Here is a 25,533-nt window from a genome sequence, read left to right as displayed (position 1 = left end):
AAGTAATTAAAGAGCCGCAGTAAAATAACAACAGCGAGACTATATACAGGGGGTACTGGCACAGAGTCAATGTGCGGGGACACCGGTTAGTTGAGATAATATGTACATGTAGGTAGAGTTATTAAAGTGACTATACATAGATGATAACAACAACAGAGGGTAGCAGCAGTGTAAAGGTGGGGGAGGGGGTGCAAATAGTCTGGGTAGCCATTTGATTAGGTGTTCAGGAGTCTTATGGCTTGGGGGTAGAAGCTGTTTAGAAGCCTCTTGGAGGCTTCTGACCAGTTATCTAAATGCTACTCAATTAATAGACACCAGTCTATATATACATGTGCAAAGTGTTTGTGATCCATGCACCCATTGCATACAGTGCATTCGGAAAGTATTCAGACCGCTTGACCTTTTCTACATTTTATTACGTTACAGCCTTATTCTAAAATGGATTAAATAAATGTTTTGCCTCATCAATCTACACACAAGACCCCATAATGACAAAGCAAAAAACAGTTTTTATTTTTTGGGGCAAATGTACCCTTTGCTTTGAGACTCGAAATTGAGCTTGGGTGAATTCTGTTTCCATTGATCATCCTTGAGATCTTGATTGGAATCCATCTGTGTTAAATTCAATTGGTTGGAAAGGATTTGGAAAGGTACACACCTGTCTATATAAGGTCCCACAGTTGACATGTCAGAGCAAAAACCAAGCCATGAGGTCGAAGTAATTGTACGTAGAATTCCAAGACAGGATTGTGTCAAGGCACAGATCTGGGGAAGGGTACAAAAACATTTCTGCAACTTTGAAGGTCTCCAAGACCACAGTGGACTCCATCATTATTAAATGGAAAAAGTTTGGAACCACCAAGATTCTTCCTAGAGCTGGCCGCCAGGCCAAACTGAGCAATCGGGGGAGAAGTGCCTTGGTCAGGGAGATGACCAAGAACCCGATGGTCACTCTGACAGAGCTCCAGAGTTCCTTTGTGGAGATGGGAGAACCTTCCAGAAGGACAACCATCTCATCTCTGCAGCTCTCCACCAATCAGGCCTTTATGTTAAAGTGGCCAGACAGAAGCAAAAAAGCACATGACAGCCTGCTGGGAGTATGCCAAAACAAAATTCTGTGGTCTGATGAATCTAAGATTAAACTCTTTGGCCTGAATGCCAAGCGTCACGTCTGGAGGAAACCTGGCACCATCCCTACTGTGAAGCATGGTGGTGACAGCATCATGCTGTGGAGATATTTTTCATGGGCAGGGACTGTGGGACTAGTCAGGATCGAGGGAAAGATGAACGGAGCAAAGTACAGAGATCCTTGATGAAAACCTGCTCCACGGCGTGTCCTTGAGGGCCCAGCCAGAACCCAGACTTGAACCCTATCTAACATTTCTGGAGAGACCTGACAATAGCTGTGCAGCGACGCTCCCCATCCAACCCGACACAGCTTGAGAGGATCTGCAGAGAAGAATGGGAAAAACTCCCCAAATACAGGTGTGCCAAGCTTGTAGCTTCATACACAAGAAGACTCTAGACTGTAATCGCTGCCAAAGGTGCTTCAACAAGGTACTGAGTAAATTGTCTGAATACTTATGTAAATGTGATATTTCTGTTTTACATTTTTATTTTTTTTAAAAAAAAGAGTTGTGTGTAGATTGATGAAGAAAAAACAAAATGTGGAGAAAGTCAAGGAGTCTAAATACTTTCTGAATGCACTGTATAAGACACTAGAACAATTACAGTTATTAAAATTTGAGTAATGTTCAGCAGGGTTTGCATGATTCAGCTTAACACACTTGGCATACAACAGCTGGCAGAGCACACCAAAGCCGGTTAGAGTCTTGGGCCATACTGTACCCAGTCAACACGCTGGGCTCGGGCCTATTCCGTTTGAGATGAATCATATTACTCTGGGTTCCGGCTAATGGTACTTGGGCCGATTCCACTTCAGCTTATCCAGCCCGATTAACTTTTTCAGGAGTAGGGCCATTTGAGGAATTTTATTTGGCAGGTGATGAAATACCAATTTAATATACAAAGTGTTGTGATATTTCACCTCCAAGTCATCGAATTTGCTAGGTCATTAAAATGTCATATTTGTGACACTATCTGGGGTCATGTACTGTAGCTATGAGAGATGGTCCCTAATTTAGAAAATCTCCAATGCTATAAATGCATTTTTTTACTACAGGCTATGGGAGTGTTTTTTTGTACTTGCAGTCCACCCAATTGAAAAGTGCACAGTCACTTCCATAACATTTGTTATAGGCTACCAGCATGTAAGATGAACATGCACAATATTACAGGATACCCTTACAAGAATGCACTGCCGTTAAAATGCAATAAAACTGCAGTACAATGAAATAATGTTTTTTTTTAAATTAATGATATCTGGTAGCTTGCGGTGTGTATTGGCTTCTAATTATAATATTTTGTTGATGTCAACTGCACTGTTTGTGTTACACATTTTCTTTTGTTCCACGGAATGCAATTTTGATGTTCTGTTATGACTAATTACATTTGTTTACAGAATTTAACAAATCACACGTAGGCCTGTCTTTTATTTCAATATCCTACTACAATCCACCAGGGTTTACAAAACCCTTCTTTTATTCCATTTATTTACATCAATAACGAGTAAGAAATTATTGCACCTGAATTTGACCCTGAGAATGTGACAAGTTATATTTCCCCTTAAAGCTTTTAAGTAATTAACGTAAATGTGTTCAGTATTTCCGAAGTAAAGCGGCGGTTTGTTGGAGAGAAGAATGTCAAAGAAAGTTTTGCTAGCTAGCTAACGTTAATAATCTATGGACCTGGTAAGTTTGACTTTGTACCTGTTGTAGCTAGCTAGCTAACGTTAATCATCCATGGACCTGGTAACTTTGTACCTGTTGTAGCTAGCTAGCTAACGTTAATCATCCATGGACCTGGTAACTTTGTACCTGTTGTAGCTAGCTAGCTAACGTTAATAATCCATGGACCTGGTAAGTTTGACTTTGTACCTGTTGTAGCTAGCTAGCTAACGTTAATCATCCATGGACCTGGTAACTTTGTACCTGTTGTAGCTAGCTAGCTAACGTTAATCATCCATGGACCTGGTAACTTTGTACCTGTTGTAGCTAGCTAGCTAACGTTAATCATCCATGGACCTGGTAACTTTGTACCTGTTGTAGCTAGCTGGCTAACGTTAATCATCCATGGACCTGGTAACTTTGTACCTGTTGTAGCTAGCTAGCTAACGTTTTGGCATTTGTATATCTGTTTAGTTATTGACAGTACGTGTGTATGTGTGTGTTCTCTCTCCATGTGTGTGAGAGAGAGAGATGATGATCACAAAAACGTATGTAAAATGTTGTCGTCATTGTGTCATGCTAGCTGTGTGTTTGTGAGTGTGAGAGAGAGAGAAATGGTTGATGAATATACATATAGGGAACAGTGTGTGTGTGAGAGAAAGCGAGAGTGTCTGAGCTAGCCTAATTCTTGAAACATGTATTCCCCAATATGTATGTGAATTTTCCTGATACATCAGGGATACTTGTATTTTGTATTTGACAATACATTTAGCCAATCCCTGCTCCCCCCAACACTCATTCTAACGTTACAACTCTCAACTGCCCTTTTCAATTCTTGATTATTTTTTTTGCAGGAATCTTCTAGCTTGGATTGAGGAAGGAATGAAAGGGAAGAAGTGCAGAAGTTATCCAACTGACTGACTAAGAAATGTAAATAGCTTAGGTTTTGCTGTCTCTCTCTCTCCTGTCTGCCAGATTGCTGAGGGGTAACATAGTCAATGTACTTGCTAAGCCTAACTTAGTGAAGACCTTACGCAATGGTTAATCATGATTCGTCTCTGTCTTTACAGTTCCTGAAACATGTCAATGACCTGAGGCATAGCTTCTGTTACACAATGGCCGCCTACTCAGTTACCAGTGACCTATTCGGCCACATCCCAGTAAAAGGGGAGAGCAGCACCACCACTCCTTAAATCCACATGTTGTGACTAAGGGGCAGTATTTTAATTTTTGGGAAAGAAACGTTCCCGTAGTAAACGGGATATTTTGTCAGGACAAGATGCTAGAATATGCATATAATTGACAGCTTAGGATAGAAAACACTCTAACGTTTCCAAAACTGTAAAAATATTGTCTGTGAGTATAACAGAACTGATGTTACAGGTGAAAGCCTGAGAAAAATCCAATCCGGAAGTGCCTCCTGTTTTGAAAGCGCTGCGTTCCAATGAGTCCCTATTGAGCAGTGAATGGGCTATAAACTCTTTCTCCGTATACCCGAAGGTGTCTACAGCATTGTGACGTAGTTTTACCCATTTATGTTGAAGAATACCCGTAAGCGGCTACATTGCGTAAGTGGTCACCTGATGCTCCCAGAGAGATTCTCGCGTAAAATACAGAGGTAGCCATTACTCCAATCGGTCCTACTGAAAAACAAATTGTCCCGATGGATATATTATCGAATAGATATTTGAAAAACACCTTGAGGATTGATTATAAACAACGTTTGCCATGTTTCTGTCGATATTATGGAGCTAATTTGGAATATTTTTCGCCGTTTTCGTGACTGCAATTTCCGGGCGATTTCTCAGCCAAACGTGAAAAACAAACGGAGCTATTTCGCCTACAAAAATAATATTTTGGGAAAAAATGAACATTTGCTATCTAACTGGGAGTCTCGTGAGTAAAAACATCCGAAGCCCATCAAAGGTAAACAATTTAATTTGATTGCTTTTCTGATTTCCGTGACCAAGTTACCTGCTGCTAGCTGGACAAAATGCTATGCTAGGCTATGGATAAACTTACACAAATGCGTGTCTAGCTTTGGCTGTAAAGCATATTTTGAAAATCTGAGATGACAGGGTGATTAACAAAAGGCTAAGCTCTGTCTCAATATATTTCATTTGTGGTTTTCATGAATAGGAATATTTTCTAGGGATATTTATGTCCGTTGCGTTATGCTAATTAGTGTCAGGCGATGATTACGCTCCCGCATGCGGAATGTGGAGTCACTAGAGGTTATTAAATCCATAGGAGTGTATATTTTGGTAACATCCTTCAGGAACTATAAAAAAAAACACAATGTTTACATCTTACAGTTAATATAAGGGCACAAGGCGAGACCCAAATGCAGACACAGGAGGCAGATGGTAGAGCTCCGATATTTATTATAATAAAGGGAGTAGGCAAAGGCAGGTCGGGGACAGGCGAGAGTTCATTAACCAGGTCAGAGTCCAAACAGTTCAAGATGATAGGCAGTCACTGATGATCATGACATTTTTTTCTCTGCATCAGGTCTTACTGAGACTGGATTCCCCAAGAGACATGGTATGGTACAGCTGCCCATGATTGCCTGATCTTACACTCTTAGAAAATAAAAGCTGCTATCTAGAACGTAAAAGGGTTCATCTGCGGTCCCCATAGAACCTTTTAAAGAACCCTTTTTGTGTCACCCCCTGCACTCGAGGGAGCCAGGCTGCCCTACATTACGTACACTCCTGCCACCATCATTACGCACACCTGCCGTACATCATCACGCACATCAACGATTTATTGGACTCACTTTGGACTCAATCACCTGTTTATTACCTCCCCTATATTTGTCAGTTCCCCAGCTCTGTTCCCTGCTGCTGCATTAATTGTCTTATGCCTGTATTCCCTGGTTCTGACGCTGTTCCTGTCCTGTTCCGATTAAAAAAATTCCGACTCCCCGTACCTGCTTCTCTTCTCCAGCGTCATACCTTACATTTTTGGTTCCATGTAGAACCCTTCTACCTGGAACAAAAAAGGGTTGTCATATGGGGACAGCCAAGGAGATCCAATTGAAATGGCACTGCTTCTAATAATATAAGTTTGTAAAGCAAATAAAATCCCATTTCAACTTTAATTGCAAAAACCTTGTGTCCTGATTCAAGACTCATCCACTGGTGAGTCATGTAAAGTTTCTCCCATTTGTCTCTAGCCCATTCTCCCTATCGCTCACTCAAACTCACACACGTGCACAGTTGCAGAGAAGAGGAAGAGATTTGCAAATTACACCCATTTCTAACAATGTTTGTTGCAGGATTAATATGACAGACAAAACTTAGAGTAAGTGTCATGAAAAGCCAGAAAACTCCGGAGGTTGATGTGTTGCGGGCCCTTTGGAAAGTCCTAAAATATGCCCGGACCGCCATAGTGGAGGACACAAAGTATGTATATGATTAAGTTGCTCTTTTTTGAAGACATCTCTAAGCTATAACTTCCACAAATTTCTTCAACTAGTACCATGGAAATACTTTGAGCCAGCTGAGTCCACAAAGTTTCTTCAGGAATGTCCTCAAATTGATAGTTGTTATGTGCAGATTTTCTTCACTACAGCTCTGACCCATCACACCACTTATTAATCAAATGAAACAATTGGCCTTTATATACCCTGTGTCCCGATCTATCTATGCATGTAATGCCTGTGGGTGAATTATGAAACAATTACTGTATGCAGATGTGCAAAAAAAATGGTTGCTTGGTCTATTTTAAAGTAAGAATATGTTGCAGATTTAAACTTATTGGTGACTAATGGAAACAAATAGAAACGTAATGAACAATATTTTCAAAATCCAACTTTTTCCTCTGCAATACTTTTATTCCAGTAGGTAATAAGCAAAGAAAAATATGTCACATTCTGGTCAGTAATACTGAAGTCACACTGACTTCCTTTCAACCAGGTTTTGCCAACTGGGATGCTATAATGTTAAAGAGAAAAATATGCTCACTTGTCTGACTCTCATAAAAGGGGGCATGTCTGTAGCACAGTACTTCTCATTTTCCCACTCTGGGGTAATGTGATGGGCTGTCACTGTTAAGTAGCTCTCTGTAGCCCTGGAGGTCCATCCATCTGTAGTAAGTGCAACACAGGGTGCATTGGCCAATTCATTGACAATTTCATCTTTAGCTTGCATATATAAAGCCGTGCATGAGGGCAAAGTTCGCAATGTGGCTCGAGCACTTTCACAGGGTGGGGGCCCCAGCATACCTACTGAACGGAGCAAAAGTACCTCAAAGTTTATTCAAAAACGTTTTGGGAAATGTGTCGTTCGGTAAAAACCATTCTGCAACGTAGAAACATTCAAGCAACTAAACGCACCCCTTGTTTAGGGCCTAGTTGGAACAAAATCCTGCAGTACCGGTGGCACTCCAGGAACAGGGTTGCATACCCCTGCTCTAGGGTCCTGTGGTGAAGCAACTACTATGCAAGGTTTTGGGCAACCGCTTTCTTCCAGGGCCCATATTCACAAAGCATCTCTGAGTAGGGATAGTGATCTAGGATAACCTCCCCCTTGTCAATGTTATATTACTCAGTGTGAAGGCAAAACCGATCCTAAAATCACTACTCCTACTCTGAGATTCTTTGGGAATAAGGGTCTTGGCCTGTCAGCATGTTGGCCTGTCAGCATGTTGGCCTGTCAGCAATGCCATTACACCTGAAATGCAAAATAACATGAATAGGAATTAGCTTAGTCAGTAATTTAGCTAACTAGGTAATTAAACACTTATGTAAATGTGCACAAGCCTAATTAGCCAAATGATATGAAAACAACACAGCCTATTTGAAGTGAAATTGTACTGAACAAAAATATAAACGCAACATGAAAAGTGTTGGTCCCATGTTTCATCAGCTGAAATGAAAGTTCACAAAATTTTCCATATGCACAAAACGTTTCTCAAATTTTGGACACATGTATTTACTTTCCTGTTAGTGAGCATTTCTCCTTTTCCAAGATAATCAATCCACCTGACAGGTGTGGCATATCAAGAAACGGATAAATTTTTTTTACCATGAGCCGCCTCCAACGTCGTTTTAGAGAATTTGGCAGTCCGTCTAACCGACCTCAAAACCGCAGACCATGTGTAACCACGCCAGCCCATGACCTCCACATCTGGCTTCTTCACCTGCGGGATCGTCTGAGACCAGCCACCCGGCCAGCTGATGAAACTGTGGGTTTGCACAACCAAAGAATTTCTGCACAAACTGTTAGAAACTGTCTCAGGGAAGCTCATGTGTGCTCATTGTCCTCACCAAGGTCTTGACCTGATTGGAGTTCGGCACGCTGGAGAAGTGTACTCTTCACCGTTGAATCGGTTAGTGTAGGTAATTGAGTAATATGTACATGTAGGTTGGGGTAAAGTGTCTATGCATAGATAATAAACAGTAGCAGCAGCGTATTTGAAGACTGTGAAGGAATGTGAATGTATGTGTGTGTGTGGCGGTAATACGCGTGTGTGTGTTGGAGTGTCAGTGTAGTTAGTATGTGTGAGTGTGTGGTTAGAGTCCAGTGAGTGAACATTGAGACTGCAAGAAAATCAGGACAACAAAAATGTGAATAAATAGGGAGGTCAATGCAAATAGTCCGGTTAGCCATTTGATTAACAGTTCAGCAGTCTTATGGCTTGGGGGTAGAAGCTATTATGGAGCCTTTTGGTCCCAAACTTACCGCTTGCCATGCAGTAGCAGAGAGAATATTCTATGACTTGGGTGGCTGAAGTCTATGACAATATTTTGGGTCTTCGTCTGACACACCGCCTGGAATAGATGTCCTGGATGGCAGGAAGCGCGGCTCCAGTGATGTACTGTGCTGTACGCACTACCCTCTGTAGCGCCTTGTGGTCGGATGCTGAGCAGTTGCCATTCCAAGCGGTGATGTAACCAGTCAGGATGCTCTCGATGGTGCAGCTGTAGAACATTGAGGATATGAGGACCCATGCCAAATCTTTCCAGCCTCCTGAGGGGGAATAGCATTGCTGTCATGCCCTCTTCACGATTGTCTTGGTGTGTTTGGACCATGATTTGTCAGAGCGTATATGGCGTCGTGTGGGCAAGCGGTTTGCTGAAGTCAACGTTGTGAACAGAGTGCCCCATGGTGGCGTAGGGGTTATTGTATGGGCAGGCATAAGCTACGGACAACGGACACAATTGGATTTTATCAATGGCAATTTGAATGCACAAAGATAATGTGACGAGATCCTGAGGCCCAGTGTTGTGCCATTCGTCCGCCGCCATCACATGTTTCAGCATGATAATGCACAGACCCATGTCGCAAGGATCTGTACACAATTCCAGGAAACTGAAAATGTCCCAGTTCTTCCATGGCCTGCATACTCACCACACGTCACCCATTGAGCATGTATGGGATGATCTGGATCGACTTGTACGACAGTTCCAGTTCCATCCAATATTCAACAACTTCGCACAGTCATTGAAGAGGAGTGGGACAACATTCCACAGGCCACAATCAACAGCCTGATCAACTCTATGTGAAGGAGATGTGTCGCGCTGCATGAGACAAATCGTGGTCACACCAGACACTGATTGGTTTTCTGATCCACGCCCCTACCTCTTTTTTTAAGGTATCTGTGACCAGATGCATAACTGTATTCCCAATCATGCGAAATTCATAGTTTAGGACCTAATTCATTTATTTCAATTGACTGATTTTCTTATATGAACTAACTCAGTCAAATCTTTAAAATTGTGCATGTTACGTGTATATTTTTGTTCTGTGTAGTGTAGCAGGTTCAAGGGTGTGGGGTTTCCACGTCACCAAGTTCAATAAATAAACACGAACAAGGAGCACAACTAGAATGCAAATGGGGAGTTTAATAGGGTGTTTTGCACACTGGGGAAAAGGGGGAATTCACCAACCATTTCACAGTCCACAATCTGTTCTCGTTGTTCGTTCCATTCTCCAGGGGTAATCCTAAAACTCGGGTCCTCAGCCAAACTGAGTCGGTACACAGTGGGGTAATCAGACAGTCCAAGTCACAACATGTAATCACACAGATATTTCTCTCTCTTCTCACTCTACACGCTTCCCTGTCTGTTCTCTGCCCCTTTGTGCAGGCTGCTTCCTCTTTTATCCCAAAGTACTCCCTGGCTTAATGAGCAACAGGCTCGCCTCATTGGGGCAGGAAGTCCATATAAGACTCGGGGGTGAAGCCAGCGGGCTGCAAGATATCCCTTCAATAACCACTCACCCACCCTGCTGTCTGCCACACTGGGAGGGAGTGGCGGTCCAGCTCCCTAGAGCATCCCTCCTGGAGAGGGCATTGGCATTTCCATGGGCTGCACCTGATCTGTGGGAGAGAAGGGAGAGAGTCCTGTTGACGCTTGGGGCACTTCTCGGATCGAGAACATCAGGTAGGGTAGCAGCTGATCCCAATTCCTTCCGTCCACCTCCATCACCTTCTTTAGCATCTGCTTTAGGTTTTGATTGAATCTTTCCACCAACCCATCGGCCTGCGGGTGATACACCAAGGTTTGCAACTGGGTTATTTTCATTAGTTTGCATAGATCCTTCATGATTCACGACATGAACAGGGTGCCCTGGTCGGTCAATATCTCATCGGGATGTTTACTCAGGAAAACAGCATGACGAACTCATGTGCAATTCCCTTGGTAGCCATGGTGCGCAGAGGAATGGCTTCTGGGTACCTGGTGGCATAATCCAGAATCACCAGGATATATTGGTGCCCTCGGTTGCTCTTCTTCCCACCAGGTCCATTGCGATCCTGCTGAAAAGGAGGGAAATAAAGGGCTGCGAAAGTGGGGGTTTGGCGCTACCTGCTGGCATTACGGGCAACTGGGGCAGTAATCTTCCACTCTCTTCACCCCCGGCCAGTAAATCGTGCCTTGATCCCTTCCATGGGCTTTCTGTCCTCCACGGTCACCTGCTGGAGAGCGCTGGCCAAGTTGGGATCCTCCAGTTGGGCCGTGCCGAACCGGCCCACTAGAGAGGCGGGCTCTGGTGCCACCTCATGGTGCATCGGGAACATGTCTTCCAGACTCGCCACCTCTCCCTTCAGTCTTGCGCACCCTCCGAGAGGGGTTCTGTTGAAACCTGGGGGTCCACTTCCTGGAATCCACACATCCGGGCATCCCTCCTTCTGACTTCCCTCCCACCTCTCCGGCTTCCTCCTCACTTCTGGTTCCCTACATCTCCGGACATACTGGTCCACAGTTGGCGAACGTCGGGGAAATCCCTCCCGATAAGGACCGGCACAGGCAGGTTCAGGATGACTCCCACTGGCCCCGTGTGTTGTCCCTTTGTGGTCTGTAGGTGTAGGAGTGTGGTAGGGTAGTCCTTGGTCTTACCGTGTATGCATGTGATGACCACGGTGTCAGTCAGGTTCGTGGACTGGGCGATGTCGGGGTCACCATACTCCTGGAGTCCACAAGTGCTGTGGTGTCCTTTCCGTTGGCTCTTTCCGGGGTGACAGGGGAAGGACCACTCTCCTGAGCCCAGCATGCCATCAGAAAGCCACAGGGCCCGCCCGGTGGTGCGATGTGTCCCGGCTCGCCACAGTCGTAGCATTTCCTGCTGTCCAGGAAGGTGCGTCGTCTCAGGGAGCTGGCTGTTGGTGTCCCCCCATCCTTGGCGTGGTCCTCCTCCCTTTTTTGCTCCTTCGGGCGAGTGGAGGGTTCTGCCTTTCGTGGTTGTTCGCTGCACAGGACCTCCAAAGCCACCTGTTGTCCTTCCACCAGCTGATCTGTGCTCTGCAGGTTAGCTTGGCTTGCTCATTTTTTTGCTTCGAACGGGAGAGAGCATAGAAATGTATCTATGACCACTTTCTCGATGGGCGTGAACATCAGTGTTTTAGCAGTTAGCCAGTTCTTGGCCAGCCTAATTAGATCATGCATTTTCGATTGGGGGGACGCTGTAGGATCATCCGCCCAATCATGGAATCTTTGTGCCCTGTTAATCAGGGTGTAACTATACCGGCGCAGGATTTCCTTTTTCAGCCCCTCGTAATGCGTCGCCTGGTCAGCCATCAGATCATGATAGGTCTTCTGTGCCGCACCTGACAGGAAGGGTGCTAGCAGGCTGGCCCATTGCTCATGGGGCCATTTTTCCATAGCCGCCGTCCTCTCGAAGGCTTGGAGGAAAGCCTCGATGTCGTTAGCCTCTGTCAGCTTCAGTATAAACCTACTGGGTTTGGGACAAGAGACTGCTGCACCTGCCGCATTTTTTCAGCTGGCTGAGTTCAGCTCGCAGGAGAGCGGTCTGCTGGCTCTGTTCCTCCAGCAGTTCCCGATGCATAGCCTGCTGGGCTATGTTCGTCTCCACCAGCTGTTTCACCAATGCTTCCGTTGTGCTCCGTGCCTGTTATTGAGTTATTAGTTATTGAGCCTGGTTTGGGTTGCCCACATTCTCCACCACATGTTGCAGTTTCAAGGGTGTGGGTTTCCATGTCACCAAGTTCAATAACCAAACACGTACAAGGAGCACAACTATAATGCAAATGGGGAGTGTATTAGGGAGTTTTGCACACTGGAGTAAAGGGGGGAATTCACTAACCGTTTCACAGTCCACAATCCGTTCTCATTGTCTGTTCCGTTCTCCAGGGGTAATCCTAAAACTCGGGTCCTACAACCAAACCTGTACACAAGTGGGGTAATCAGACAGTCCAGGTCACAACAGGTAATCATACAGGTATTTCTCTCTCTTCTCACACTTCATAACACACCCTTCCAACTCCATTCTCTGCCCCCTTTGTGCAGGCCGCCTCCTCTTTGTCCCCAAGTACTCCCTGGCTTAATGAGCTACAGGCTCGCCTCGCTGGGGAAGGAAGTCCACATAAGGCTCGGGGGTGGAGCCAGCGGGCTGAAATGTATCTCCCTTTAATAACCCCTCACCTTTCCCTGCCGTCTGCCACAGTAGTTTCAATCTATATGGCTGTAGTCCGGTGCCTTATTGTCAAAAGCAACCCACTCATAACAGTCACCTGGTGCAGCCAGCCAGACAGTCAATGGCTCAGTGTTCCAAAACTGTTCACCTGTTTCTACGTCAAGCAAGGTGTTTTTATGGTGCACGTTTAGCACAGCAGAATAATCAATGTTATTTTTTTGCAATTCTGCAGTTATCAAACTGGAGATCTAAACGAGGATGGAGAATCCTCCTGGTTTATCGATCCCACCACTCGCCATCGGACATTTTTAAATACGGCAATTACATTGTGGTTTCATTACGACGTGCATATTGTATCTAGATACAATGCTTTGCAAAAGTATCTTGTATTTTATTTTGATGTATTGTTCTGTCGGGTATCTTGTATTTTTATTAAGATACTTTTAGATGTATCTTTTGACAATGTCTGCATGCATGTACACACACACACATAAACACATACATACACACAGCGTATAGAGATCCAGACACCCCCCACAGGGAGAGGCCTGAGATCAGGGTCACTAATAGCTCCTTCTCGTTATGTGGGGACCTAAAATGTAGTTCCATTGAAAATTGTATTTTCCCTAACCCCTTATATTAACCCTAACCTTAACCCGTAACCTAACTCCTAACCCTCAACCTAACCATTTACCCTAATTGAGACTCTAAACCTAAACCTAACCCCTCATCTTAAAATAGGAAGACATTTTCTTGTTTTCATTTGTGGAGACTTTTTAGGTCTGCACCCACCCACGCACACACACACATACACACACACACACACACAAACGCTGCTGCTGCTGCTTCCTGATGAAAATGTCTTGTGTCTGTATGACATAGTGTAGATGAATGTGGAGGAGTTAACTGCTCTGTATCACTTCTCTTCAGTTTATTTATTGATATCTAACAGATTTGTCATAGCACACACATGACTCAGCTCTGTCCCTGTTTGACTTTGGAATGACCTAATGCAGGTCTGTGTGTGTGTGTGTATGTATGCTACTATGTGTATGTGCGTGCATACACTTTTTGTCTGTGTGTGTGTGTACGCCTGTGTGTGTCTCTGTGTGTGTGTGTTTTGTACGCCCATAATCTCCCCATCACGTCGGGCCACATCACCCTGTTCCAATGGGGAGTTTCAGGAAGGGCACGGCATTTCCACCGCTCTTTGAAGCGGCTGGCTGTGTGTCCCTCAGCAGCACTTTCAGAAGCAGCAGGACATAGCAGGAATACTCGGCTCGCCACGTGGGCAAATAAGGATATTTCTCCCGGCAGGAAAATCTGGTGGTTTCCACAGTTTTTAGACGGAAATGACCCAAGGACTTGAAATAGGGTATTATTCTGGACGGGTTTATTCTCCCTCACATAGCAGAGAGGGTATTGATAGTGCATTTGGATGACGCACAGTTTTAATACAATAGCCTGGTAACGTGCTTAGTAGTGTGCTTGGATGACATCAGACATATCATAGAGAGATATATTGTGTTATTTGTTTGACACGATATAATAGATTGCTGAGATGTATTATCGCGTGTCAGAATGAATCTTCTATTCATATGAGTCTTCTAATAAATCTACTACATAGTGAGTGCTGTCCTATTCATTGTTGATGGACTACATGCAGAACCAGTTTTCTGTTCTGCAGGGAAGCAAAATAACTTTGGAATGAGCACATCGTTTGCTATTTGTTTTTGCCTGATTACATCAGGATGCTTTCTGACTGAAACATCCCACCATTTATCGAACCCAACAGTCTTTTGTCATCATTCTCCCCTTAGGTTGTGGCTGATCCTCACATACAGGATACAATTTGAATAGATTAGGATCCATTGCCCTTATATCTTTTGGTTGTTTTCTCGATGGAGGCAGACTCCCCCCTTTTCAGTGCTAGATGGCGGGCACTGATACACTCATTCTCAGCATGTCATCTCTCTCTCTCTCTCTCTCTCAGCACGTAAGTCCACACAGAGCCCCTGCCAACTCCCTCAATCACAACTATTATCCCAATTAGAACAACACTAAAATAGCACACAACGAACGGCTTAATGCACAAGCAATTACTTTGTTCTCAAGATGTATTATTTTCTATTCAGAGAGAGTTTGACCTGAGATTGCCTCTCCTGCCTCGGTGTGAATGGGTCCTAATGGATAGGGAAACGAGAAGGTTAACCTATCTGGGAGGGAATCGGTGATATAAGGAGAACTACAGTAGAGACGACACCTGGAAGACACCTGATTTAACAAATATGTAAAGAATTAGCAGGTTGTTAAAAGGCCAGATCCACGTCCTCACCGGCTGAACTAGGTGGTAATATACCTGTCAGATACACTAGGCCTGAGTTATGTCCACATCCTGACCTCTGTGAGAGGTCGTAGAGGAAGATTTTCAGCTTGACTTCAGACCACTGCATAGTTTATGGGCATCAGGAAGTAAGGGTGGCCATTGGTACCCGTAAGGAAGAAGTGGAGAAGAGTGTGTGTGCCATATCCCCCAGAGTACAGCTTCTGTCCTGAAGCCGTTTAGTTCACTAGCTGAGCTGTCTGTCACAGGCTGGGGTTATGCTTTGCTCAACCCACTTAACCCTGGGTTGAGTACAGAGGACATGTATCTGTACATGGTCTGTATTCAAAAAGCATCTCAGAATAGTGCTGATCTAGGATCAGTTTTGCCTTTGAGATCACAATTATATGGACAGGGGGGACCTGACCCTTGATCAGTGGTCCTACTCTGAGGCTTTATTGATTTGGGCTCAGGCTTCTATTCAAGCAAACCAATATCCAGAAGTTTCTGGAGTTAGAATAAAAAACTGAACTCATTTCAGTTTCAGAATCCATTTTGTTGGGTTAATAAAACAATGTGTACACTTGTCTTGTTAGTGGTGGATGGGGAGTTTGTCGGAGGAGTTGTATTAGCTAAGTCTTCCCAGCTGATCAGACTCTCTTTTCGTCCAAAACACAACTCTTGTGGGTGGAAACAATGAGCATATGACAATGTCATGATGTCCTCACGTTAGTTGGTGGGACCTAGGACACCCCATAGCACCCCCATGGCACTCCCATAGCACCCTAACCTCTCAGTGTGACCGATGTTATGTGTTAATGATGTTTAACTCCACATTGAACGTCATGTGACCAGAGCTGACAGGACTGGTTGGTGCAGTGAGACGTGAGATTGACCATGATAGGGGGTGCGAGGCAGGGATAGCATAGACGGGTTGGTTGTTTAGCAACAAAACTGACGCGTGCTCAGCTATGGGGGGAAATATACAGGGTTGGCTTTGATTGTTGTCAACGTGTTAGCTATATTTCATCTCCAATGTTTATTGAAAACATAAATCCATTTGCACAATGAGCACCTGTTGTTTATCAAATACATTGTCGCAGTTGTTGGTTAGCTATTTTAGCCATATTAGCATTGACGTGAAATCTGTCAAAACGCCTCAAAACAAGACATGGTGTCAAGAGCAAGACGAAACGAGCTGAGACGAGCAGAGTCACAACAACACGCTGACTTCTGCCCCATGGAAGCGTGCACATCGTTTCCCTGACGTTGTCGGCTAACCCAGCTAAAGGAGAAGAGGGAGGGAGAGGGAGAGGGAGAGGGAGAGAGGGAGAGAGAGGGAGAGGGAGGGAGGGAGAGAGAGGGAGAGGGAGGGAGGGAGAGAGAGAGAGAGAGAGAGAGGGAGGGAGGGAGAGAGAGAACAGGGGAAGATGAGGAAAGCTCATTAGTTGGTGAGAAAAGGGGAGAGATAGAGGGTTGAGGAGGGGAAGACAGAGCGGAATCCCATGTGATGTGGTCACAGTGTGGGAGACAGATGTGAGGCATTATGAATGTGTCTCAACCCTAATAGGCCAGTGGTAGAGAGAGAGAAGGGAGAGATTTTCCTTGCCTTATTGTCACTCTGTCTCATGGTCTCCTTTATTCTCTCTCTCTCCCTCCCTCTTTCTCTTTCTGTCCTTGCCGCCCCCTCCCTCTCCCCCTCCTCTTTCTCTCAGTGGATTCCCTTCCTTTCTTCTCCCCTCTCCAAAGTGAGGTGGTCGGTAACTCTAGAAGTGTGCGACAGAGCGTCTCTTTCAGACCGAGGGACTTTGTCACCAAAGACAGCTGTTAATCAAATAGTCAAGGATGAGCTAGCTCTTTCTCCACGTCTTAAGTGGACTCCTCTCTCCTGTACGCACACAATAGAACCTGACGATTTGGAGGAAGGCTCTGCATGCCTGCACCTGGGGATAAAGGCAGGAATGTTCAGACACACTGTAGTAATTGCAAAACGACTAGATTTCTCTCTCCGGTTCTTTTTTTCTAGGGCCTTATTGCACTTTAATGCATTTTCTGCCCTTTCTCTCACTCCTCCTGTAGTTGAATTCCACCCCTCTTCAGTTCAAACGTATTCTTGGTTGTTTAATGAAGATAGCAGGGTCCAATTTAGAAAGTGTGTTGTTATTGCTAGAACATTCCTCCCCTGGTTATCTGGGGCCTCCACTTCCTTGCTCTCGATCTGTTGTATAGGTTTACCTTCCGTCCCCACAAGGTTCTCAGCACTCGAGTGCCTGCTTTTAACCCTTACTCTGCCACAAAATGCTATGCTGTTTTTGAATTAAACACAACGACTTGCTCTTGTTGAGGCTCTTCGAATCGGTGTTTTGAATTGAATTGGCACACGACAAGTCATAGCAGATGTGGGGGAAAAAAAGAAGTGAACGCGCTGAACAATTGAAAAGGGTGTTTTAAACACTGATCGGAAGTATCGTGTGGGAGATGGAGTAATATCCGCTCCCTGTTTCTGCTTCCACCACCAGTGATCCTTAATAAAGCTTTTCTGAGTGTTCACGGACATGCTCTTTGGTCTGAAACGAGGCTTTGTTGGCAGTACCCGAGTGGTGAGTCACATAGTGCCAGATTCCCGTGCAATAAAGCTGCATCTTCGTTCCCTCGCTCATGAATGGTTATCTAATGTTCCCTCTGGTCAGCCACAGCGAGATGGTCAGAGTTATTTGTTGTTGTCATATTCTCACCAGATGATGGTCAGACGTGGTTATTGCTTTCTCTGGATGACTACTCTGCCTCTGAACGAGGCTATACAAACAATGGGTGCAGGCCGCGTTAAAATCACAAGAGCGGATGAAAAAAGCTGAATTTCATAGTGAGATTGTCTCTTTTCCATCCAGACCGTGTTTTGATTACAGTTTGGGCTACACCACCAGCTGTAGGCCGATGTTCAGCAGACCCAGTGATATAGTATACATTATCTACACTATTTATGCAATGTATTGCCCCATCTATGGCTGTGGTGTCTGAAGAGTGACATTGTATTGCCTTTTCAACCGTCTAATCTGTAATATAAAGGAGCTGGCAGCAGCTGCCATCTGCCCTGTGTTTAACAGTAACACTGGCACACTGTACCATAACTCTGGATTAACAGCCTTTGCAAGACAGGCCTGTCGCTGCACACCCATTCCACTGACTAATGGATGAGTCCAGTGCACCCATTCCATTAGGTGATGGATGGGCTCATTGTGTGGTGAGGGGATGTTTATGCAGTATCTTTTTTTATGACAGGCTCTTTGAGACTGAGGATGGTAGGTAATTTCATTAGTCTGGGTAGAGCCAGACATCTTAACGTCGGAACGAGATATTTCAAACCCAGCGCTGTGTAATGTTCAGTACAAATTGTCTCGATGGGTCGGGCTTTGCCTGCAGTCTGAGGGAAAGTAGCAGGGCTTTCAGTTTTATACTGCACAGGTTGTCAAATATCAGAGTTTAGCTGTTCGGTCTGTATATACATACATCTGTACGTGGGTTATTGAGCATTGACACATCTATAGCTTATGTATGTGATTTACAGATGTTTCAATTTGTTGTTCAAATAATGTTGGTAGCAACGTGAAGATCATTGTGGAAATCTGTTACAGCTCAAGTCTACTACAAAACCTACAATGCAATGCTCTCTATATGGGCTTGCTGGCTACACTATAATGCCACAGTCACAATAATACCAAAGTCAATGTCAGCATTTGAAGTAGCTAGTTACTGTAGATACAAAATCGACTAAACGAACTGCACTTGCAAATTAGGAGTCTACAATCGCACCAGGTTCAACCTGCAGATCGGGTGCTTCGCAGTGTAGAGTCTGACGTTCGCAACGGCACCATGCAATGCACCTGTAACGTCCGTCGATGAATGAAGACCAAGGTGCAGCGTGGTAGGCGTACATTTTCTTTTCATTATAAATGCTCCACCAAAAACGATAAACAACTCAACGAACGTAAAGCTAGGAGTGCAAACACATGCAACAACCAAAGACAAGATCCCACAACTTAAGGTGGGAAAAAGGGCTGCCTAAGTATGATCCCCAGTCAGAGACAATGATAGACAGCTGCCTCTGATTGGGAACCATACTCGGACAACAAAGAAATATAAACATAGATTTCCCACCCTAGTCACACCCTGACCTACCAAATAGAGAATTTAAAGGATCTCTAAGGTCAGGCCGTGACAGTACCCTGGACTGAAGAGGCAGAAAAATAGGACAAATGTGGCGGATCCTCTGTTAAATGACACATTTCCCGAGGTAGGAATATTACAAAAATACGATCAGTGGCTCAATCGAGAGAAAACAACCTCCCGTGTTATGACACTGGCCAGTATTGAAATCTGACATGTATGATAGAAGATCTCGCGATCGAAAAACCATCATCCTATTAAGGTGAATGGCAAGGGCTCAGATACATATGAAAACATGAAATAGCCCCGGGAACCGATAGGACATCGCTCAAAGATGCACAAATACGATATAACATTCAAAATGGTTTCATCTTTCCCTTTGACACTAAGGAGTCGTATCAGTCCCCTACAACCAAATGACTCCTATTATTGTCTGTAACGTCGATCTAACTGGCTGGTCACACCAAATGCGCCGGTGTAGGATTTGAGTAGCGTTGATAATTTACCCGTGTTTCTTTTTTTTGACCACATGATCTTACAAGGAAAAACTCGAATTAAGGCCTTGAGTTTTTCTTGTTCAGGTCACATGGTGTGTGTGTGTCTGTGTCCAGTGCACTGCGCTGCATACGTCTTTGTGTGTGTGTGTGTGTGTGTGTGTGTGTCCAGTGCACTGCGATGCATACATCTTTGTGCGTGTGTTCTCTCTAACACCATAGAGCTCTAGTCAGGTGTTTCCTGTATTCTGATCAGCTGGAGGTGGGACAGGAGATTCCTGTCTGATTACTCCCAACATCTCTGACACACGACTAAATGTACATCCCTCAGCCGTGACGTCGTGGTTCTAGACCTATGAGGACGTGACTGGACTCTTACATACCGTCAACACAACGGATTGAATAAACATCTGCTTTCGCCTCAGAACCTAGTCTCTCTCTCTCTCTCTCTCTCTCTCTCTCTCTCTCTCTCTCTCTGTCTCTGTCTCTGTCTCTCTCTCTCTCTGTGTGTGTGTCTATTCTGTTGTATGTTGAAAGGCAGCTGGCCTCTGAAATGCTAATGGGGAGCAATCAAGTTAACAGGCAGAGAAAGCGGGTCACACTGATACATGACACACAATGTTTGAGTGGCTTCTCTACTGTTCTCCATAGTGTGTGTGTCTGTGTGTTGTAATATACTTGTGCGGACCAGAAATCCAAGAATAGTAAATCAAGGAGAGTTCAGACATTTGGACAGCCCTTAGAAGGAAAAAGGCTTAGGGTTAGAATTGGGGTTAGGGGTTAATGTTAGGGGTTAGGGAAAATAGGATTCTTTAATGGGAATCAATTGTTGTTCGCCAAAAAAAGTCCTCACAAGTATAGTAATACACAACTGTGTGTGTTGTTTTTCTGTAGTCCATATGGATCATATTGCTCTGCTCTGTTATGCTCTGGACATCAGCACGGATACATACCAGCTCAGTTAGAACCAGCCGAGTGTGTGTGCAACTGTGGGTGGGTGGGTGAGGTAGGATGGGCTGACTCTGAGTGTGTGTGTCTGTCTGGTTTTGTGTGTGTGTGTATGTGTGTATATATGCTGGGTCAACACCACAGAATGTGACTGTCTCCTCATTGGTAATGGCGCCTGATATCTGCAGTGATAAGTATTTTCAGGATGTGATGCGAGCCCTGCATGTGATGTGGCCCTACATGGAGTGGCATTTGGCCGGGCCTCTGGGGGCCAGCCTGGGAACAGAACACAGCACAGCAGCACACAACTGATCGTCAGCCAGGCTGGAATGCCAGACATTTGAAGTCAGACTTGTTAAAAAAAAGGACGGAGGGTAGGAGATTGGTCAAATAGTCTCCTGTGTCGAAAAATAAGCCCACAGAGTCAGAGCAGGGAGAAAAAAAACAACAGACAACACTTCCCGCAAGCCAACATTAGTGAGTGACACTCTGCTCTCTGAGTTCTTTCTTATTGAGACCGGGGACCTCAAAGGTGGCTTTGGTGTGTGTGTGTGTGTGGCACTCTTCAGGGAGGAGAAAGAGGAAGTCAAATAGCCTCTTGGGGCAGTCCGAGTTTCAGTCGGTGACACACACCCCCATACCCAGACACACTCTCTCCGTCTCTGTATCTGTCTCGTTCTCTTTCTCTCTGTAAATGGGTGGTGGTGAGATGTCATTACAGAGCCATGATAGGACCTGATGCATAATGCATCCAGCCGTCCTGCTGCTGAGGAGCAAGTGGCCTCTGGTCAGGATGGAGGGATGAATTATGGATGGAGGAGCACTCGTTCACTGGTTTTGCACTAAATCTGGATCTTCCCCCGAACACCTCTTACTTTTAGCCAGAGTTATCTTCTGTGGCATAAAGTTACAGTTTACAGACTAAAAGACTCAGGGCTGTTTTATAACCGTGTATCAGGACTTCTGCTCGCTTTCTGACAGTGAAATTCTTTATGACTATACACACTGCTTTACTCATTCAAGGGTTTTTCTGTATTTTTACTATTTTCTACATTGTAGAATAATAGTGAAGCCATCAAAACTATGAAATAACACATGGAATCATGTAGTAACCAAAAATGGTTAAACAAATCAAAATATATTATATATTCTTCAAAGTAGCCACCCTTTGCCTTGATGACAGCTCTGCACACTCTTGGCATTCTCTCAACCAGCTTCACGAGGAATGCTTTTCCAACAGTCTTGAAGGAGTTCCCACATATGCTGAGCACTTGTTGGCTGTTTTTCCTTTACTCTGCGGTCCAACTCATCCCAAACCATCTCAATTGGGTTGAGGTTGGGTGATTGTGGAGGCCAGGTCATCTGATGCAGCACTCCATCACTCTCCTTGGTCAAATAGCCCTTACACAGCCTGGAGGTTATTGTCCTGTTGAAAAACAAGTGATATGCCTGTGGTTAAGGGTGGTGTACTGCAGCGCAAGCTGCGCCACCAGAGATCCTGGGTTCGCGCCCAGGCTCTGTCATAACCGGCCGCGACCGGGAGGTCCGTGGGGCAACGCACAATTGGCCTAGCGTCGTCCGGGTTAGGGAGGGCTTGGCCGGTAGGGATATCCTTGTCTCAACAACTGATTGGCTCAAACGCATTAAGAAGGAAAGAAATTCCACAAATTAAATTTGAACAAGGCACACCTGTTCATTGAAATGCATTCCAGGTGACTACCTCATGAAGCTGGTTGAGAGAATGCCAAGAGTGTGCAAAGCTGTCATCAAGGCAAAAAACAACAACCTTGGAATGAGTAGATGTGTCCAAACTTTTGACTGGTACTGTACTTGGTGGGCTACAGAAATGTCCCGAAGCATTAGATAGAGTTCAATAAAATGATGCAACACAGCGTCAAACTAGAGCATCACATTGAACTAGACTTAATATCCAATACCATGCAGGTCCCTTTGAGTCAGTAGGTGACATGTCCTAGCAGTCACTGACAGACAAGTCAGGGTGTGTGTGCATCGCGGGGGTATGAGAGTTGCTGTTGTTGCATGCCTCCGCCGCTGGTGGGACGACGTTACTTGTCGCCGCTCTGACGGATTCAACCTCCCTCCTAAGAGCATGTGCATGCACCATCCCTGAAAGACGTTCTTTGTTGGACACACACAAACACACATACACTGCAGGAACCAACAACAAAAGGCCCGCTTATCCAATTGTGGGGAACAAGATTAGGGCAGAAATACACTCATAAAGCAGGCATCTTAGCAGCTGCTGTCCTACTGCTTCCCTCTGTCTCTGCAGCTACTAGCCATCGAGGTAAACAACAGAACACAGCTACTTGTGTAGCTGTATTTCACATTTTTTGTGAGGATGCTAAACATGGATCTTAATAACAGTGGGTGCTGTTACACACAGACCACACGTATAATAGATTCCCTGTCTCCTATCTGATAAATGTGTTAATAATCCCTGGGAAAATATATATTTTTTTTTAGAGGAACAGGAAGACTGTTCCTGTGTGTGTGTGTGTGTTGTGTATCCTTCTCTCTCCCTCTCCAGTGACAGATTTTGATATATCCTTTCCACCCGGTCTCTGCACACACTGGTTTCCCACGTAGTCCACTTAGCTTGCTCAATAATTGGGTTATGGAAAGGAAAGGAAAATAAGGATGGTGTCTTTCAGTGTTTCTGAGTGCTTGCTCTCCTATCATAGAAAGTAGTCCCTCCTTACGAACCCTTGAAGCAGAACTCACGTTTAACATAGACCACATAGGTAGGACTGGGAGGTTTTCCTGCTCCCAAATAGTGCCCTTCTTTTCACCTAGGTCCATTGGGGCTCTGGTCAAGGTAGTGTAGTATATAGGGAATAGGGTGTCATTTGGGATGAACACATGGTCCTAACCGTAGCACAGAAATAGAATGGGGAATGCTGCTGATTCTAGGTGGGCTAGATCAATGTCATATGGTAGGTCACACCTTTTATAGCTGGGTCATGGAACATTTAGGTGTGTCCCAGGGATTACGATTGTAATCTGTCTACTGGTATGTTTGTTTTGAGGAGAACTGTGGTTTTCTAAGTCCTGAGTTTCCAGCAGGTGAACAGTAGACGTGTATAGAGTTCTAGAGCGTCTGAATGGATGGCCGGCCCCTGTTATATGAGCAGGGAAAGGGAAGCCTATTCATTTGCACCTCTCTGACCCCTCTCCCATTCTTCTGCTGTTCTCTGTGTGAAAAATAGGCTGCCTCTCACGCACACCAGCCTCAGGCCCTCAGGGTAGGGTAGGGGTGTTATTTAAGATGGGAAGAAGTTGGTCCAGGAAAGGTTTGCAGCCGTGACCCTGGTTGTCAGCCATGACAAATTAGACCATTTCTACCTCACTGTTCAAAAGGAGTCACATGATTTATGTCACAACTCTCAGATGAAGATATTCTGTTGTCGTTATATCTTTTGTGTGTGTGTGTGTGTGTGCGTGTGTGCGTGCGTTGACAGAATGGTTATAGTAAGTGTATTGTGAACCCTGCATGAATTCTATTGAAATGCACATAACGCTTTCTATTCACCCATTTATTTCAATTGATTATTAGACGGGCTTGAATATCAGTGGCACTTGATATTATGTTACACATCACCTAAGAAATGACATGGCGACACGGTCAGTACACGGTAATAACCTATGAAATACTTGCTACCTAAATGCCTTACAAGGGGCCACCATACATTGGTTTGTGATTGTATGGGAAAGCTAGGACTAACAGTAGACACACGTGTAGGTCAGATAACAGAACACGACACGAATGGGAGCTGTGCTGCAGCATGACCACGGCTGTTTACTGTTTGTTTTACTGTCATCGCGTGTAACCAGAGAAACTTTCCAAACCCTCGTCAAACCTAACATTTACCATTGATTGGGGGGAAAAAAGACAACTCTCTTAATGTGGGTTATTTTATCAGCCACAAATAATGGTCTGAAGGGTAGAACGTCATCTAAATCAGAGTTTGGACTACTAACCCTGTCTCACATTTGTTAAGCATTACGCTGGAATGCAGGGGAGCTGCCTTCATAGAAACCACTGTCTGTTTTTCTTCCCTTTCCTCAACTCTGATTGGCTCAGAGCTTTGATAAAAGGTTCTTATTGGTGGATAGTGTGGATAATCCTGTATCCAGTTTGCTGAGCAGTGTGTACACGGAGCTGTCTATTCCTAAAGGGACGTTTAAGGTATTTCTCTGGCAGAACAAACATCGCTGTGTCCCATTTCACCTGCATGGCTGAATGCATAGTGTATAGTAGTATGTAAAACAAACACACACACACACATGGTCAAACCTAAAGGGTCACATCAGGTATTCCTCTGGCGGAACGTGAACATATCTGCGCACTCATATCATCTATATGATAAACGTGTATTTAAAGTGCAGAACACAGAACACAGTACGCCTGAACCTATCTGAGGGTCATACTCGACAAACATGACTTAATCCACTTCTCCACACTGTGTTCTTGGGGTGCAGAGGAGGGTCCTCTATGAATGCCTCCCAAATCTCAGAGCCCTATGGGCCCTGGTCAAAAGTAGTGCGCTGTAAAGGGGAAACGAGTGCCACTTGGGACGCGGCGTATAACTGCCTCCAAGCGACTGTAAAATCAAATGAAAAACATTGGACCTCCACCGTTTCCAGCAAAGTTGTTGCGATCTGAAGTTTTTTGTTTATTTGCCTGCTAACCTTTTATTTGACTCGTTCAGTTGACTGAGAACACATTCTCATTTACAGCAATGACCTGAGAGTTTTCGCTTATGCAGTCAAGATAAGGTCAATGATGTGAAGCCTAAACCGAGGCAGACCAGAGTGCTTGGGTTCGCGGTAGGTGGTAGAGTGATGATACAGGCAAATGCTGGTTTAAATGTAATTCAAATGTACCTACGCTCTGAAGAGGGCTGTAAAGCCGAAAC

At 44.7% G+C, this 25,533-nt stretch overlaps 1 protein-coding gene across 5 annotated transcripts in view; it reads left to right on the top strand.

Annotated features, from left to right (window-relative positions):
• Positions 1–25,533, top strand: part of aopep (aminopeptidase O (putative)) — a 114,130-nt gene that overhangs the window by 19,042 nt on the left and 69,555 nt on the right. The window lies entirely within an intron of this gene.

This window comes from Oncorhynchus nerka, linkage group LG27, assembly GCF_034236695.1.
Source record: "Oncorhynchus nerka isolate Pitt River linkage group LG27, Oner_Uvic_2.0, whole genome shotgun sequence".
In the NCBI taxonomy this organism is placed as follows: domain Eukaryota; kingdom Metazoa; phylum Chordata; class Actinopteri; order Salmoniformes; family Salmonidae; genus Oncorhynchus; species Oncorhynchus nerka.
This window is presented reverse-complemented; position numbering and strand designations above follow the sequence as displayed.